Raw genomic sequence first — 19,010 nt, 5'->3', positions numbered from 1 at the left:
GCTTGGATGTGAGAACTCTGGCTCCTTTTCCCTACAGGCTCCCCCAAATCCTCACAGGCAGGCATCCAAGAAAAAAGACCTGCAGAGATCCAAGAAAAAAGATCCTGCAGAATTTGATGTCTAGGAGTCACCACCAACTCAAATGGCCAGGTCCCTTCACAAAGACCCTATAGTGAAGGCCCCAGGATAACAAATTTCTACTCTACTTTTTGTCTCACTCCTAAATATAAACAGAAAACTCATTTAAGAAAAGCCTCTACCACTAAAATCAGGGACCAAAAGAAGCTGATAAGAAGAGGGCACACAGAGGAAAAAGAAAAGTACAAAGAGCACAAGAAAACAGCAAATAATTCAATTCATATTCTCAACGGAAAAAAAGAAAATATCACATCCATGATACAAGAACGGGATCCTATTTAAAAAAAAATATTCTGACCAATTTAAAAATTAAATTTGAAATTACAGATATGCTTGCAGAAATTAAAAGTTCAATAAATACTAAGAAAACCTCTTGGAAAGTAGAACTAAAACACAAAGAGATGGAAAATAGCTAAGAAAAAGACAAGAAAATTAGAGAATTAAATCAGTTGGTCCAAATATCCAATTGACAGTTGCAGACTACAGAGAAAAGGATGAAAAAGAAATCATCAAAGAAATAGTACAAGAAAATTTCTCAAATTGAAGGACATGAATTTCTGAACTGAAAGGACTGTGAACATCAAAAAACCATAAGACTTATTTCCCAATACAAAATTTCAGAATACTGAAAATTGTAAAAAAAAAAAAAAAAAAAAGAAGCAGTAGCAAACATTTTCCAGGAAAATAATACAGCACATATGCAACCAACCAGGAAGCATAATGGCCTGAGACATCTGGCATAAGTATCACAAAGTTCAGCCATGAACAAAATACAGCCATAATAAAGTAAACACTGAATATTTATTTATTTAACCACAGCCTAAAACATGACTGCGTCCAGAGAATGGAGAGACAATAAAAGTAGGTGTACTGAGAGTAAAGGGCTACATATGAAAGGTAAATCCTCAGCAGGGTGTCAATATAGCAGTCTTAAATTTAAACAGAAATCAATAAATGGCACTTAAAGCCTATACTGTGTTGTTCAGAAATAGGTAGGTGAACATCAGAAAACATAAGAGTTGAGAAGGGCTATCTTTAGGCAAAGGAGTAATGAGAGTATAACAAACAATAATGGCTATTATAGTATTATTTGAATTTTAAACAGTCTGCATGCAATTGCCTCAAAATAAATAAAATAAATGAGTAAACAGATGGAAGGAAGAAAGGAAGGAAGGGAGAAAAGGAAGGAGGGAAAGTATATTTAACAAAGCAAATCTACAAATTGTTACACAGTGGAGATCTCCAATGTTGATCTGCACAGAAACAATGAAAATAGCAACTGTCCCAACATTATGCAAATGGTCACTTGTGACTTGGAATAAAATTTCCAATTACACCACCGTACATGTATTCCCAAAGTGCTGTATCGCAAACTAAAATGTAACATGCTGTGGAAAACGGTACTGGATACTTCAAAAGTGTGACTTGAATAATGAAGTCACTGACATCGAATGTGTAAGTAAAGAGTTGGAAGAAATTATTCTGAGATAGAAAAAAAGTTATAATGTCATTTTATATAAATACTTGATTATTAAATACACATGCATAACTAAATTAATTAAATGGTCTAAGTGTGTTTGATTATTACATCTATAGCCCCAAAACATTCTTTATATGTTCGAGTTGGCCACAAAATTGTTTAGTTCTCAGTGGGAAAATACAGGATATATAAACCAAGCATAAAAAGGTACATAAAGAAATTAAATATTCACTTACCTGGTTCATGTTATTTTTCTTCATCAGTCTTCTTTCCAATCTAGAAGAAAATATTAAGTAAATTAGAGTGCATTCTTCAGGTAATGAGCTGCTTATAAGAAAAAAAAAAACAAAACTAAAATCCAAGGTAATTGTTATCAACTTCTCATTCTCTACCTTAGTAAAAATTGTTCTTTTCCACTTCCCAGGTAATTTCTAGCTGTCATGGTATTCAGAGTAAGCTTTACCAGGCAAAGCCAAGCAGAAGCAAGCATGTGCATCTGGTGTCAATAAAAAATTGCACGCCAAGTACATCAAATGGTATAACTTAAGTTGTAAAATCATACACTTTTATAAATTATTTCTTCCTCATTCAGGTAAATAACTGCTAATTAACAATAGAGAAGGATAAAAAAGCAAGAAAGCACGTTTCAAACCAAAGGAATTACTATTATAGGGTGAAAGGGGTAGCAACATGTTTAAATTTTCATTTTCACCAGAACACAGTCGACAGCACGTGAAACAATTACAGACCATATACATCTGTATACGATCAAAGAGCTTATAAATGCTTTAACCTACATCACCTCAAAGGCTTAGAAATACTTCCTCATTTAATTTCAGGACAGACATTCTCAATTAAAAATGAAATATGACCCTTTGAAAACATACATGTGAATATACAGTGGTGCACCACTTAATGGCAGGGATATGTTCCAAGAAATGTGTCGTGCAAGGGTCAAAGAGTGCACTCGCAAACTTATAAGGTATAGTCTGCTACTGTAATTGTATGCGCTATACTTTTATAAGACTGGCAGTACAGTAGGTGTGTTTACACCAGCATCACCACAAACACGTAATTGCAGTGTAACCCTTACAGTTGACTTTTTTAGTACAAGTGTCAGACTTAAGCTCTGATTGCCGAGGCCTCCACTTCAAAGAGGTCTCCACTTCACGGAAGGCTGTTTGGAGTGAATACACTGCAGGCCACAGGACTAGATAAAGAACCAGGCCGCCCCCCTGCCTTGCAATGAGCCTCCTTTGTTTTAAAAATCTTGACTGATTTAGATAACTGGCCATTAAGGTTACTTGTTTCTTTCTCTTCTGGATCTTTAAATTCTTGCTCTTATGTTTCAAATTTTCCAATAAAGAATGAGCCTGCAAAACCATAGGCCTCCACCCTCGACCCCAATAAAAGCAGAACCCCAGGCCCAGGCACTTTCTTTCTCCCAAAACCTCGACCTCACTGCGTGTCCCCTGGCATGCTTTGTGGCTCCAGAGACTGTAAGTAATAAACATTTTTTCTTCCAAGTTTCTGAATGGTCATTGCTGAAGGGTGTCTTGCAATGGAAATAAGAACTGAAAGGGTTAGTCCAGGTGTAACACTGGTTTAGAAAAGAGAGATGCTGGTGGGAAGCTGGCTGGACCCAGGTGAGTACCCTCTGGCATTTGTAGCCGATTATTACAAACTGAGATGGCACACAACAATGATTTTCCTAAGTAATTAAGATGGCTATGAGATCACTAGGCAATAGGAATATTTCACCTCTGTTAGAATCTTATGAGACCACCATCCCATTCTGCAAAAATGTGTTTTGCAGCCCATGAATGTACATGTAAAATATATATGTAAATTATGGTACCTGTAGAAAGAAGTACTTTCCTTAAAAATTAATAAACACTTGTATTAATGTATGTATTGCATACATACAGAAAAGCACAGAAATCTTGAGTGACTGATTTAATTTTCCTAAAGTGAACACATATGTGTGACCACCTCTCTTCCCCCAAAGGTCAACCACTGCCCTAACTTCAAAAACCACACATTAGTTTTGCCTGTTGGACAAGGTATTATTTTTCAGGGATCTGTCTTAGAGTCTAAGAATCCCTATATCTGGACCAAAATAAAATGCTTTAAGAAGAGCAAAGGAAGTAGTCACTGACTACAAGGGGATATTATTTCAAAAAGATGTTGATGTGTCTGAAGAAGGTGTTTTGGGTAGTTGGATGGTTGTTTGAGGTTGACCTGAAAGTTCTCCAGAGACTGTAGGTCAGAGAAGCTGTTTTATGATATAAATAGAAGGAAAGGGGCCTTCCTATTGTGAATGTACCGCTGAGGGTGACGTGGGGGAAGAGGAAGCAGAGGGAAAAGGGAAGGGAGGCAGAGGGAGTTTGGGCCTCCTTCCTATAGGTACAAAAACACCTATAAAATAAAAATAATAACCAAACTAGTTTGTGCTAGAAGCTAGACTAAGTTACTGATGCATCGTCTCATGTGATCTTCCAACTGCTATGAAGCCTATAGACAGATAAGGATATCTAGTCTCAAAGCAGCTAAGTATGTGCCCAAAGTTAAAGTTAGCAGAGGAGGCAAAGCTGATCCATTTTACAGCTTCTCTGCAGGGCTGGAGACACCAAAAACAAAATAAAATGTTCACAGAAAAGAGGCCGTTGTAATTAGACACAGAATACGTGGCATTGCCTCTGCTGGTGAATATTTTAAAGGAAAAGAACCGAGTAATTCAGGGCCCACAAAGTCTTCTGAATTACCAAAGAAAGGGTCCTGTCACTTGCAAAGTAGGCCCACTTATCTTTCTGTGCCGCAAAGGAGAAGTTTCAAAAGAAATCTTACTCTTGACTCTTACTCTTCTGATTTTCTGACATGTTAACTTCTTTTATTGCTCTGTGTGCTTTCCCACTGCAATGAGGGAAATTAAAAGAACACAATGTCCCTCGGAGAAAGTCACAGATGCAGAGAGGCAAATTAAGCAGAAAGTCTTTGAGAAACATATGATAATGCCACCTCAAAGGACAAGCCATACTTGCATGAATATTTAATTCTACTATAAGTACTTTTAAAAAGCAGAAGTCAAAATGGGAACACAGATCAAAAAGGGAAGCTTCTATTTTGCTGTTTGAGAGGGGGAGGAAATAAACTATCTAAACAAGCTGACATAAGGCTATATGTGATGTACCTATGAAAAGGCATGTGGCTAAAAAGGCCTTCCTACATCCTCATTGATAAATACAAAATAATAAGTCAAAGACAATAATTATGGTTGTCAGACATCATGAAATTCATCATATCTAATCCTAAAAGAATCCTGCAAGTGAGGCAGGGTTAGGATCCCCAACTTATCAGATGGAGAAGACATTAGGCCCAGAGAGGTTATATAACTTGTCCAAGGTTGCAAAACTGTCCAAGATCACAATGCAAGGAAGTAGAAAAGGTTTCCAAATCAAGTCTTTTGGATACCAAAGACACAGGACAGCTCTGGTTTAATGAAGCACTTGAAATGATGCATTTCAATTCCAAATCATTTAATGATTCTGTCACTATTTTCTGGTTTCAAATTGCTTTTGATAGGTCCTCAGTAAAGGACATTAACACTCTGTTCTCCTGTGAGATGGGGGAAGTGTCTTGTTAGCTGGTGGCTTGAGAACAGGAAACCAAAATAGGTCTGGACGGACTCTTTTTATAGATTAGATAACTGCTAAAGTAGCTGAGAGCTCTCTGGTGAAGTCTTTATATTATGTACATGGGAATGCCTAATAAAAGCTGCAGGCTTGTTTTTACAGTGGACGCATGCTGTGAAGATACAACACAAGAAGTTCTTTCTGGGACTAGTGAGTAAGCAAGTTAACTACACTCACCTTGCATAGTAAAACACCTAGGGGAAAAAACTATCCAAATTATACTTGTAAGACTATGGCTCTAAACTTTCAATTAAGACTGAGTATAGTAAGGCAAGAATCTTTTGTAGACATTAACCCAACAGAATTCAGAAGAATATTGGGTAGAGGGGGCACAGAATACGGTACTTTCCCTCATTCACAATAATTCTGGCATAACAATACTCAAAAGTCCTATGTGTTTACTACTGGTGACATGCTCTCAAGAAAAACCACACTAGAGCAGAACTTTCAAAGAGTCAAAAGGAATGAGCATAAGAAGCAAGGCTGAAGAAGGAAAAGATTGAAGTTTACACAATTCTGCAAGGCATGGCAAACTCCTACTTTACAAGCCTGTATTTGTACAGCCAGTCCTTTCAAATCTTATTACTTGCTCCTAGCCCAGGGAGGGCAGTAGTTTCATCTTGGGGGCCAACCTGATTGACTGATAGGGAGAGGCAGTCCAGAGAACTCCACTGGGAGACAAAGTTGAAATTAATAGCCATTGTCCACCATGCACACATGACACAGAAATTGAAGCAGGTATTCTTCATTTTTGGCAGCCTTGTCCCAAACTCTCGAATGATAATTGTTATTTCTTCTCAGGAGGAATATACTGTGTAACTAGACATGAATAATATAGGAGACCAGTAATAGCACAAGATCAATTTAATTATATTTTTCTATTAAAATTATACTTTATTAGAATAGTAAAAAGCATTGAAACTTTCTCATTCTTACTCATAAACAGCATGTTACGTAAATTAAATCTTGGTTTAAGAGAATACAAAATCCAAAGTTTAAAGTTAGTCTTTTCTTCCTTTAACTCTCAAATAAACACAACTTAACCGAACCTCTTCTTTCCTCTGCTTAGAGAAGAACCTTTACAGTCTCTCAGGATGAAAGGATTCAACTACATTTGAAAAGCACCAGGCATCATGTCTAGCTTATGGTGTGTTTAAAAAAAAAGAAATAGGCCAAAATGGAGTCACTTTTGCTAAGCCACACGCCAAACCAAAACTTACTAACCTAACAGCATTTTCAACCTACCCCAGGAATGGAATTTTAAACCAATCAGTCCGGGATTTCCTGATCAACACTAGTGAGGTAACCTGCTTGATAAGAACCCCTGCCTTCTTCTTAAAAAAATATGACCTTGTCTGAAATAATCCACTTTCAACTTCTTAGTCCCACCCTCTTTCTGCCTATAAAAACCTTCCATTTTGTATAACTCATCTGGGCACCCTTTTAGTTGCTAGGTGGAATGCTGTCCAATCAATGAATCTTTTTTTTTTTAATAATTTTTTTTATTTTTCAATTACAGTTGGCATACAATATTATATTAGTCTCAGGTGTATGACACAGTGATTAGATATTTATATAACTCACAGTGATCCATCTGACACCAGACATAGTTATTACAATATTATTGACTATATTTCTTATATTATACTTTACATCCCCATGACTATTTTATAATTACCATTTGTATTTCTTAATCCCTTCACCTTTTTTATCCAACCCAATTTCCCGCTCATCTGGCAACCATCAAAATGATCTCTGTTATCCATGAGTTTGTTTCCATTTTATTTATTTTGTTCTTTAGATTCCACGTGTAAGTGAAATCATATGGCATTTGTCTTTCTCTGTCCAACTTACTCAACTCAGCACAATCCCCTCTTGGTCCATTCCTGTTGTTGCAAATAGCAAGGTTTCATTTATTCATTCATTCATTCATTCATTCATTCATTTGCCCGGGTAATATTCCCTTGTGTATATATATATATGTACACCACCTCTTCTTTATCCATTCACCCATTGATGGACACCCAAGTTGCCTTCATATCTTGGCTATTGTAAATAATGCTGCAGTGAACATATGGGTGCACATGTCCCTTCTAAGTAGTATTTTGGGTTTCTTTGGATAAATACTCAGAAGTGGATAACTCGGCCCTTCTTTATCTCTCATTATAGCCTTTGTTTTAAAGTCTATTTTGTCTGGTATAAGTATTGCTACCCCAGATTGTATTTTCATTTCCATTTTCATGAAATATCTTTCTTCCATCCCTTTACTTTCAGTCTGCATGTGCCTTTTGATCTGAAGTAAGTTTCTTATAGGCAGAATATGTGAGGGTCTTGCTTTCTTATCCATTCATTTTAATTGGAACATTTAATTATTTTTCATTTGAAGTACTTGTTGATAGATCCGTAGTTATTGCCATTTTATTATTCTTATTTTTGATACCTCTTTGTTTCTTCTTCTTAAAGAAATCCTTCCAACATTTCCTGCAATATTTGCTTAGTGGTGATGAACTCCTTTAGCTTTTTCTCGTCTGGAAAACTCTTTTATCTGTCCTTCAATTCTAAATGATAGCTTTGCTGTGTAGAGTAATCTTGGTTGTAGGTCCCAGCTTTTCATCACTTTGACAGTTTTGTGCCAAACCTTTCTGGCTTGCAAAGTTTCTGTTGAGAAATTAGCTACAGTCTTATGGGTTCTCCCTTGCAGGTAACTAATTGCTTTTCTCTTGCTGCTTTTAAGATTCTCTCTTTGTATTTAAACTTTGGCATTTTAGTTATGCTGTATCTTGATGTGGGCCTCTTTGGCTTGATCTTGTTTGGGGCTCTCTGAGCTTCCTGGGATTGTATGTCTATTTCCTTCACCAGGTTAGGGAAGTTTTCCATCACTATGTCTTCAAATAGGTTTTCAATTTCTTGCTCTCTCTCTTCTCCTTCTGGTATCCCTGTGATACAAATGTTGTTATGCTTGATGTTGTCCCAGAGGCCCCTAAAACTATCCTCATTTATTTGGATTCTTTTTTCTTGTTGCTGTTCTGATTGGGTGTCCTCTGCTACCCCATCCTCTGAATTACTGATTCGATCCTCTGCTCATCCACTCTGCTGATCCCTCTAATGTACTCTTCATCTCGAATATTGTACTCTTCATTTCTGACTGGTTCCTTCTTATGTTTTCTATCTCTTTGTTAAAGGTCTCACTGCGTTTATTTACTTTTCCCCTAAGTTCACTGGGCATCCTTATTATCAGCATTTTGAACTCTGCATTTGGTAGACTGCTTGTCTCTATTTTGTTTAGTTCTTTTTCTGAAGCTTTGTTCTGTTGTTTCATGTGGAACGTGTTTCTCTGTCTCCCCATTTTGGCTGCCTCCCTGTTTTTGTTTCTATGTATTTGGTAGGGCTGCTATGTCTCCTGGTCTTAGTAGAGTGGCCTTATGTAGTAGGTGTCCTGTGGGGCCCAGTGGCAAGGTCTCCCCGATCACCAGAGCCGGTTGCTCCAGGTGTGCTCCTTGTGCGGGGTTGTGTGTGCCCTCCTGTTGTAGTTGAGCCTTGGTTGCTGTTTGTACATCAATGGGAGGGATTGACCATTGGGCTGAGTAGTTGTGAGGACTGGCCAGTGAGAAGCAGACCCCATGGAGCAGGATTCACTTTAGCATGGATCTGGTGCCTTCCCAGTATGCCCAGTAAGTCCTCCTCAGATGAAGCCTTGGGTGGTACTCTGGCTCCAGCTCTGGTGGAAACAATCTACTGGGTGTGCCGACCCAAGGGTCTCCTAGGAAGGGCCCAGCTGCAGACCAGGTTCTGCGCCAGCCTGTGCACTTCCAGGGCCACCTGATAAAGAGTCAACTAGCAATCTATAAATGGCTGCCACCTCTGCTGAGCTTATAAGTGTCTCAAGAGGTCAAGCCAGGAACTGAGGCTGGTGCCACTAGTGTCAGACTTGGGGATGCTCAGCAAGAGGTACAGGGCACACCAAAGTCCAGATGCTGCTGCTTGGGTTTTGTAAGCCTTTGAGAGATTCTAGAAAAGTCTGCAGCATGAGCCAAGACAGGCCATTTGTATGGGGGGAAAAAAAAACACTAGAAGTAGCTTGGGTGGGCCCACAAGTTGGGAAAGGCCAGGTCTCAGGGAATCACCTGGGCCAATGATCTGTGTTTACCAAGTTGATGGAGACTCAGATTGTGACTTTCTGCTTCTGCACTCAGGGAGGGAGGAGGGCTCAACAAAGGAACTATGGATAGTGCCAGCACTTCTGTCTGAGAGAAAGCCACCCCTCCAGCCCCAGCCCTGAAGCTAAACAACTCAGTTTATCCTCTGATGTTCCTGGCACTCCTTGAGTAGCTGCCCCAGAGCTGGAGCTCAGACAGAGTGAGTCTGTCACTGAGTAAGTCCACGCACGGGCCCTTTAAGAAGAACATCTGAGACTCCTGCAGTCCTCCATCTCACTCAGCTACAATATCTGCTGGTTTTCATAGCCAGAGGTTGTGGGGACTTCTCTTCCTGCCACTGGAACCCTGGGCTGGGGAGCACAGTGTGGAGCCGGAACCCCTCACTCCTCCAGGGGGCCTCTGCAGCCAAAATAACCCTCTCGATTCTCCACTGCCACACGCGGTTATAAGACTGGCCCATTTCGCGTCTCCGCCCCTTCTATCAGTCTTGAGGTGACTGCTTATGTATGAACCCAGTTTGAAGATTTCTGTTCTGCTAGATCTCAGGTGACTCCCAATGATGGCTGTTCTACAGTTTCATTGCAATTTTGATGTGGTCCCAGCATATATCTTCCACGCCCTCTCGACCAGAATCCTCAATTCATAAATCTCTTAATAAAGCCAATTAGATCTTCAAATTTACTGGGTTGAATCTGCTTAACAGGTGACTGAGAGTTGCAGTCTCCCACCATAGAAGACCTGAATGTGACCTCAAGGCAACCAATCCTCTCTCCTTCCACATAAAGAAACCTAGTGCTCTCCTTAGCTTGAAGGAAAGAAAGGGCACTTTATCCCTTCATTCAGCTAACATTTATTGAGTGGGATAGAGAAGATAAAGAGTGGCTTCTAGGAAAGAGCTCACAGTTTAGCAAGGAGAAAAAAAATATGTTAACTACTATTCACATTTCTATGTGGCACCTGATACCATGGAGGTAAATACCAACATCAATACACACAAGCACTTCCCAGATAGGGGCCAAGCACAATTCCCAGGCATTTTATACCTCATTTTAATCCTTGAAACAAGCCTGTGAAAGGCAAATGCCTTCTTCTTTTTACTGATGGGAACTAGGGTGTACAGTACACAGAAAAGCGTTTTGCAAACCAAGAGTATTTATTATTCCAATTAAATCTTCAGATACCCTACCCCTGCCCTAAAATATAAATCTCAATCCTTGCTTTACCTTTTGCAGGTTGCCCAGAAGAGTCTCAGGTTCTCAGAACTTTTACTGAGAAATCCATAAATTGAAGAAGTAATTTTCTAACAGACCCCATTATCAAGGGCCCCATTATCAATGCTCTATGCCTCTAGTTTAATGGGTACAAGTTTTGTTCATTATTAAATCTCTACCCATTGATGTGCTAATATAATCTTCCTCCTTTGTTATTTAATCCTGCTCCTTGAGGGCAAGAGCCACACTTTATCTGAGCCTATAATGTCCTCATTACCTAGGACAGAAATTAGAAAGCACCCAAGAAAACCCCATTCATGTCTCTGCTATCAATAATATCAAATCAAGTTTCTCAGTCCAGCCCAATCAAGTCTTCTGGATTCCCCATCTTTACTTCCCACACTTAGTCATTATTTTCAAAACTGGATTACTACCCGCCCTCCAAAGATTTATTCATTGCTAAACATTTGTTTTCATAATTCCCTATAATGTCCTTCTCCTAACCCTGCTCCCCACCCTTTTAATCCATGCCCATCACCTGGCTTAAAAAGAACAATGGAAATATATTTGCAATGATGGAGGAATTGTCCACATGCTCTTTTTTGACTTAACAAAAACATTTTTTGTCAGGATATTATATGTGCATCCAATAAATTCTGAATTGGTAATTACCTCCACATGACATGATTATAACTTAGTTTCCATTAAAATCATCTTTACACAGTCTTATGTCACAATCAAAAGTTTTTATAACAAAAGTAAGATCAAAAACTGTTAATCTTTTAAAATTTTTTTCTAAACTATAAATCCAAGTAGCTTCCCTTTAAAACTGTCACACTATCTCTAACTAGTCAGAGAGTCTCATAATCATAGATTATGTCATATCCCAAATATATAGTATATACAGCTCAGTAATTTAATAAATACTTTAAAAACTAATTACCATGCCTTTTGAATCTGGATTCTTTATAGCTATCGAGAAGAATAAATATTTCATAAAAATTAAACTCAGAACAATAAGAACTTTCTAAATTCAGCATGAATTTTCTTTACTTCAACGTATTTGAAAAGGAAAGAAACGTATTTGAAGTAAAGAAAAAGAAACTTCAACGTAAAATTCATGCTGAATTTTCTTTACTTCAACGTATTTGTAAAACCAAACTACCATAATAAACTTTTTAAGCTGTAAAAGCTGCCTTTTGTGTTTCTAAAAAGAGGCAAAATTTAGCTAACCATTAAGAATATCAGATGGACTTAAAGGAAATCCCAAACTTATTCTAATATAGAAACAGATTAAAATATTAAATATAATTCCAGAGCAGATTATGGGACATGTTTTTAACTGAGAACCAATTTCATGAAATCAGATTTGTAATAGACACATATTAGGGTTTCTGTTCACTATTTCTATTTCTGGGGGATTCTGCCACACCCTCAGGATCAGAGAATTTCAACTGCCATCTTCTGTATCACTTAATACAACTCCACACACACAGCTATAGCTGATTAGACACGGAAGAACACCTGACCAAAGATAGCCATTCATAGGCTTGCCAGGAGCCTACAACTGGTGTTTACTGGCAAAATAAATGGGGTCAGCCAATCAGATTATCTGCCTCAAGAATTAGAATCAAGAAGCCCTAAAGGAAGTTGCCAATGAGATGTTGGGGTAAAATGTCAAGAAGGACACTCAAGGTCAGAACAACAGTCATGCATCAGGTCTGTCATAGAAAGTGACAACTAAACTCAAGCCAGCTCCTAACCTGAGATTCTCAGATCTATATCCTAATCACCACCATCATCCCCTACCTTTCTTAAGTTTAGGACTATAATACTGTTTCATAATCATTTTTCAGGTCACAACATATGGACATGTTTTCAGGCTATTAAACTATTGAATATTCATCTATATCTTTGCCCCTCTGCTTTGCTGAGAAATGGTTGACTCACTGCTTTGTGAAGAGTTAGGGTTTTTCACTACCACTTCTAATAGCATTTATTTTCTTATAAGAGTTACCCAGGTTCACCATAAAGTTTTGGAAAACATAGTAGGGTTTTACCAAATTGAGAACATAATATGCATACCATTTTGAAACTTGTTTTCACTCATGCTGAATCCTAAACCATTTTCCTATCTCTTTAAATATATTTCTGGGATTATTTCCTGAATTTTTTTCAAACAAGAATCCCCAAAATCTAATTTCACATGATCTTCATGAGTCAAGGTCATCACTGATAACTGAAATTTAGCTATGTATAGCTACACTATAGCTATGGTTGTAAATGATATGTACACAAATCAAGATGAATAACCCCAAGAGATGCTCCAAATCTGTTCTGTTTTGTTGGTTTTATTTTTTTTAAGAGTTCTCCAGTCTCAAGCTTTTTAATCAGTAGTCTCCCCCTCATGAAAGTAAAAGGACATAAAATAGCTCCCATTCAATCTAAGTGTCTGCAAAGTGAGTTACTAATTCAAACAGACATTCTCATTCTCCATATAATAATAAGGAAGAGAAAAGGGAGAAGGTAAAGGAGAAGGAGAAGGAGAATTATTTTCCTATTACTATGACTTGGGTGATTTCAAAACAATCTCTAATATTTCTGAATCACTAATGAAAGATGTATGTCAACAACTGCAGTGAACTTTTCTTTCCCACAGTCAGCAAAAAATGCATATCTCTCAACACCTCCAAATTTGTTTAAGGGTATTTGGAGAAAGTTTGCTCAAACACCTGCAAATTCTCTCCCATCATTCATCAGAAGACATTTCTCACTGGTCATAGTTTTCCTCAAGCTCTGTGGCTTCACTGATTAACCACAACCCAAATGTGAGGCCCAAGCAACTCTGTGAGACTAAAGATGTTAAAAAAAAAAAAAAAACCCATCTAATACCTTCCCTGCATAATGAATCAACTTCACTAAATCTGTTCCAAAAAACCCGTTTCATATTCTATATGCATATGATTAAATGAGTGAGGCTGATAGTGTCAGGTAAAGAGTAGGTACATTTACCATGACTAACTTCTAACCCTGTTACTGTAAAATGGACATTACAGTTGTCTGGTGATCTAAATGGATGTAGGCAAGTAATATTTTTAAATTATTTTCTATTGAAGATACAGAAAGGTTATGGAAACAATCAGCACCATTGACAACAGGCAAAATCTATACCCAAGTCATCCACAGATCTTAAAACTGTATCTGTCACTCGATAGGCATTGCACAAATTTTCTGAACAAGTGAATGTTCTCAATAACATTTTTCATTCACCAAGTATTCTTTCTCTCCATGGGAACCAACGGAATTAGTATATATGAGATTATTCAACCTGTCTCTTATTTTACTTAAATTTGTGGGGAGCCTGCAAAAACACCTCCTAGGGTACAAGTGACAAGTCTCATCATAAATGTCCAGTTTTATCAATATTATAAAATTGCTTACAGGAAACACTGTGTTCACAATAACTTTTCCAAAATAGCCACAAACTTGTCCTGCAGTTCCATGGTCTGCTGTTTCTATTATCTTAACCCTCCAAATGTCTCCTTCTGAAAGGTCGAAATCACTCATTAGAAAATAAACACAGCTCAGTCAAATTCATTTGCCTGAAGCAAACTAGTAATGCAAAGAAATGGCCCAAACTCCACATGGGTTGAGTCCAGCCAGCTGCCAATTTATTTTTTGGCTTTGAGAAAGTCTATCCCGCCATCTCTGTACCTTGGGGATAGGTAGAGGGGGTGTGTGTGTGTGTGTGTGTGTGTGTGTGTGTGTGTGTGTGTGTGTTTAATCCATAAAACTGGGATCTAAGTGAGATGCTCTCTCTCATCTGTGATTCTGTATTGAAATGATTTGCATTTACAATTATTCTAATTATTCTAACTATTCCAAATTATAAGCAAGAGTCAAGTTTGATTACTGTTAATTTAAAAATTGCCATGGGAGGCAATGGAAAATAATAGTAAGAAACAAGTTTAAAATTAAGAAATGTAAATATGACACCTAGAAAAAGACATTAGATATATGTGGGACATTTTTGGATGGCACAGTCATTGGGGTCCCTATTGACATTTAGTGAGTAGGTTCCAGGGAAGCTAAATGTCCTAAAATATGTAGAACAGGCCCACACATGAGGTCCTGCCTTAAATAACAACTGTGAGCAATACTGAAGAATCTGGATTTCAGGCCACGTGGCTTCTCATTAGCAGTGTGACCTTTAATGACCTGTGGTCATTTAATTCTAAGCCTCAAGCTTCTCAAAGGTAAAATGGGAATATTATTCCCAGCTTCAAAGGGTTCTTTTGGAGACGAGTGTATAATGTCATGGTGTGGGGTTGGCACAAACTGCCCAAGTTCAAATCCTGGCTCTACACTTAAAACTTGTATGTTCAACTAACCTCTGTAGTTTCCTTATCCATAAAACTCAGGCAAAAAAGTTCAGGGTTTTGATGAGCAGTGGTTCAGTGAATGTTAGCTATTATCTGTGCAGGAGTAATTATTAATATGTGTTTAATGGATGGTCCCACTCCATGACCACTCAAGACCACATTACAGAAGCGAGATACATACTTTCAGAAGTTCAGCAACTACAGTAAAAAGAAATAGGGCCTATTTTTTGGTGCTATTCAATGATATTTTAGTAAACTGTCTTCTAAACAAGTCTGCAAGCTAGTATTTCATTGTTTTGTGTTTATTTTTAAAAGGCATACTAATCGATTGTCTAATGAGACACAGTATATACAGAGGTTTCCAGGTGTGTCCCACAATATAATTGTAGTAATTATAATATAATTAATAGTCTAGAGAATTAAATGGCAAAGCCCATGTTCCAAACTCCAGGTTAAATACTGAAATACCCAAACAAAACCTCTACTACCAGTTTCTTTAAACACCTTCACACCCTCCTAATAAGATTTTTACTTTGGAAAGATGAAAAATATCTGCAGAAATGCACTGATATTAATAAGTTTAAGTCCTCTCTTCTCCCACCAGGCAGGTTAGCACACATAAAGCTGGCAGAAGAATGTCCCATGAACTGGTGACGCAAGTGCAGATGAAAAATAGAGCAACAACACAGTCCACTGGCTTCAGTAAGTTGCGGATCCCTCAGAAGCTTAAGACTTTCCACTAACAGACTCTCAGCATATTTCCCATATTCACCTACCATGACATTCCTCATCTAGGGGAGTGAATGGCCCCCACGCTCATCATGGTTAGCTTACAGTTCGGAGATTTTAATGGGGTGCTGGTGGCTCAGAATCAAGATTGTGCTATATCTGTCAAGGAAGGGGCTTAATGATTAAATTGTACCTGCCTGAAATAACATTTGGTTGAAGTACCTTCCTTTTAGGAGAAAATGTTTAAACAGATGTGATGAATTTAATCAGCACCTTTTCACAATTGCTGGCAGGATAGAAACTATATTAATCAAGCTAAATTCTAAAAGGAGACAGTAGATGTTCAAATTCTAGCTTTACAAAGCCCAAGATAAGCCTCCCAAGACTGTGAATGTACACATACTTTAATGGAGAAGTTAATAATAAAGGATGTACCATAAGGCTAGACCTCTCAATATTGTTTAAAAAGCATTAAGGTCTAAATGGGGACTGGTTAAATTCTGGTTATTCTATACATTGGAATTGTGTAGCTATTTTTTAAAAATGGGATAAACTTACATGTGTTGATATGTAATCATCTCCAAAAAGTATTATCCAATGAAAAGAGCAAAGCATGGAATAGTATGTATATTGTATGCGGATGTTTGCATCTGCACAGAACATAATGGAAGAATACACAAGAAAATTGAAACTAACTCTGAGGAAGGCCAGAAAGGACTAGAATGAAAAGAAGGCTGTTCACTTTCTATTTCCTTCACTTTCTATATCCTTCTACTTGCTTAGGGAATTTTTTAAACCATGCGTGTGTATTTTTTTTTAATTAAAAAAAAAAAAAATTTAATCTTTTTTAAAAAGGTAAAAGAGCAGATCTTCTCTATCTATCGGTTTTCCTTTAATACTGAATCCAACGTATTAAATGATAAGCATGACCAAAGAAGGTAGATTTTTTTAAACAGAGTGGAAAATTACAGTTCCTTGTTTCTCTGCAAAACTACTAACCACCCTTCCTGAATGTTAGTAGATGAGGTACACACTTTCCACAGACACCTGCAGAAAACAGGCCTACGAAACATTTGAGAAGTCTGTTTTTGCATTCTGGTATAAATAATTCTTCAGTGGCTGCAAATTTCTTGCTTCCTTTATTGTCAAGCAGGTTGTGCCAAGCACACAGTCTTGTATAAAGTAAACATCACAAAAAGCACTCTGCTGGTTGTCGGTTTTTCTTTATTCCTCAGCCAAATGCCTAGGGAACTGGCAGAACCTGCTCACATCAATAAATATCAACGTATAGCTTACTTACTAAATAGAATCACACTGTGTGCTCTGCCACCACCCCCAAGTTATGTCCATCACCCCCACCACTACCACCTCCCAGAAAAGCAACTAGGTACCTGGGCACACACAGCTCTAGCAAATGCCTCCAACTGGCCCATTCCTCCACAAAACTCAGGCTAGCCCAATTGATACTGTACAATAGCTATCGTCTCTTCCAAAAAGGCACAGATGAGTCCAGAGCTACCCCACAGCTCCTGGACCCCTGTTTGAGGCAATCAACCACCCCTGGACCTTCCTACACCACATTCCTGATGATGACATTTCTTTGGGAGAATTAAAAAAGCTCCTCCCTACAAGGCCTACCTACCATCTTGGATACATTCAGTATAAGCTGTGTGATCTTAAGCAAATTGCTTAGCATCTCTGCTCTTGGTTTTCTTCATCTACAAAATGGTACTGGAATGCCACCCATATACAGCTCACAGAGCCGAGTAAGGATAAGGCACATAAAGATTTTGGCACATAGGTAGCCCTCCATGCATGTCAGTTAATATCGCTGCCGTCACCTATGGGCACGAGCCAGCAGCAGCCTCCTATTTGGTCTAATTCCACTCTAGCTTCTACCCAGTAGTAAAAGTGACCTTAAAAATGGGGAGGGGTGAAATCATCCTGGTTACTTCTACCTTCCTTTTCCCACTGAAAAGTGACAATAGCCTCCCCCTGTCTGTCATGAGAATGAAGTCCAGGAGCCCTGATGCAAACCTCTCCAGGTCAACTTCAACTATCATTAACTAGGGGAACTCTGGCATCACCCACACCTCTCCCTGCAAAAGTAGGTTAAAGGCTTCTGTCAGACACTCCCAATACTCCTTTGTTGAACTTTTCACAATTAAATAGGAAGACGGCTAAAAAGGACCATTTTCTGCACCAGAATGTGAGGTCCATTCACCACAACACCGCTTGCTCCTGCACATTGTGAAATAGCTGTCACCCAACAAGAAAGTCGGACCCATCTTGTCAGGTATTACGAACCATACAACCCATAATGGTGTTCAAGCTGGTAGACAGGGCAACCCGGCTTCATTATTGTATCACATTAAACTTTTCCATACGGAATTGAATGGAACCAATAAGATTCTGTAAGATTAACCAAAAGTAACTGAGTATTAGCTAAATTCCACACCCTTCGGTTGACCGGTTCAGCCCAGACGATTCATCCACTTACCATCTAACACTGGGCTTAACTGAAAAGCATGACTCGGTTACACATTTCATTTTGGAAGCATCTTGTTATCTGAATGTGAGCCCCAAGTTATTTCTGCACTTTGCTTTTCCTCTCGGGCTGAGAAAGCTACTGCTAAAATGCTCTGAGTGAAAGAACATTGATATCACCCTCCCGGGAATTCAATTTCTAAGAAAAGTTCACTCATTTTGCATTGGACAAGATGAAGAGAATGACGATTTAAGCAAGTTGGGGTTAGGGAAATAAAACTCAAGGTCTCAAGTGATTTCCCACCACCCTAACTTTTCCAATGTGTGCTGTCTGGGTGGGCTGGAATAATTTAACTTGCAAAATGTGTGACTGGGATAGAAATCCCTTTTATCCTTCAGAGGAAAGAGTTCACAGCCAATCACTTCGATCCTTTTTTATTTCTTTCCTTTTTTAAAATTATTTTTTTATCGTGGTAAAATAACATAAAACTTACCACCTTAACCCCATTTAAGTATACATATAGTTCAGTGGCATTAAGAACATTCACATTGTTGTACAACCATCACCACCATCCATCTGTACCCACTGAACCATAACTCTCTGTTCCCCTCTCACCCCAGTCCTTGGAAACCACCATTCTGTTTCTTGTCTCTAATTCTGACTGCTCTAGGTACCTGACATAAGTAGAATCATACAGCATTTATCCTTTTGTAACTGGCACATCTCACTTAGC

General features: G+C 38.2%; 1 protein-coding gene across 2 annotated transcripts in view; it reads right to left on the bottom strand.

The window, feature by feature from the left end:
* Positions 1-19,010, bottom strand: part of SGMS1 (sphingomyelin synthase 1) — a 266,110-nt gene that overhangs the window by 134,249 nt on the left and 112,851 nt on the right. For both annotated transcript variants that reach the window (XM_011361623.2, XM_023531466.1), the window contains exon 4: positions 1,855-1,894. The gene's annotated coding sequence lies outside the window, so the exon portion shown is untranslated. The remainder of the gene's footprint in view (positions 1-1,854; positions 1,895-19,010) is intronic.

The sequence above is a fragment of the Pteropus vampyrus genome, unplaced genomic scaffold, assembly GCF_000151845.1.
Source record: "Pteropus vampyrus isolate Shadow unplaced genomic scaffold, Pvam_2.0 Scaffold68, whole genome shotgun sequence".
NCBI classification, from domain to species: Eukaryota; Metazoa; Chordata; class Mammalia; order Chiroptera; family Pteropodidae; genus Pteropus; species Pteropus vampyrus.
Note: the sequence above shows the minus strand (reverse complement) of the source record. Positions and strands in the feature narration are given on the sequence as shown.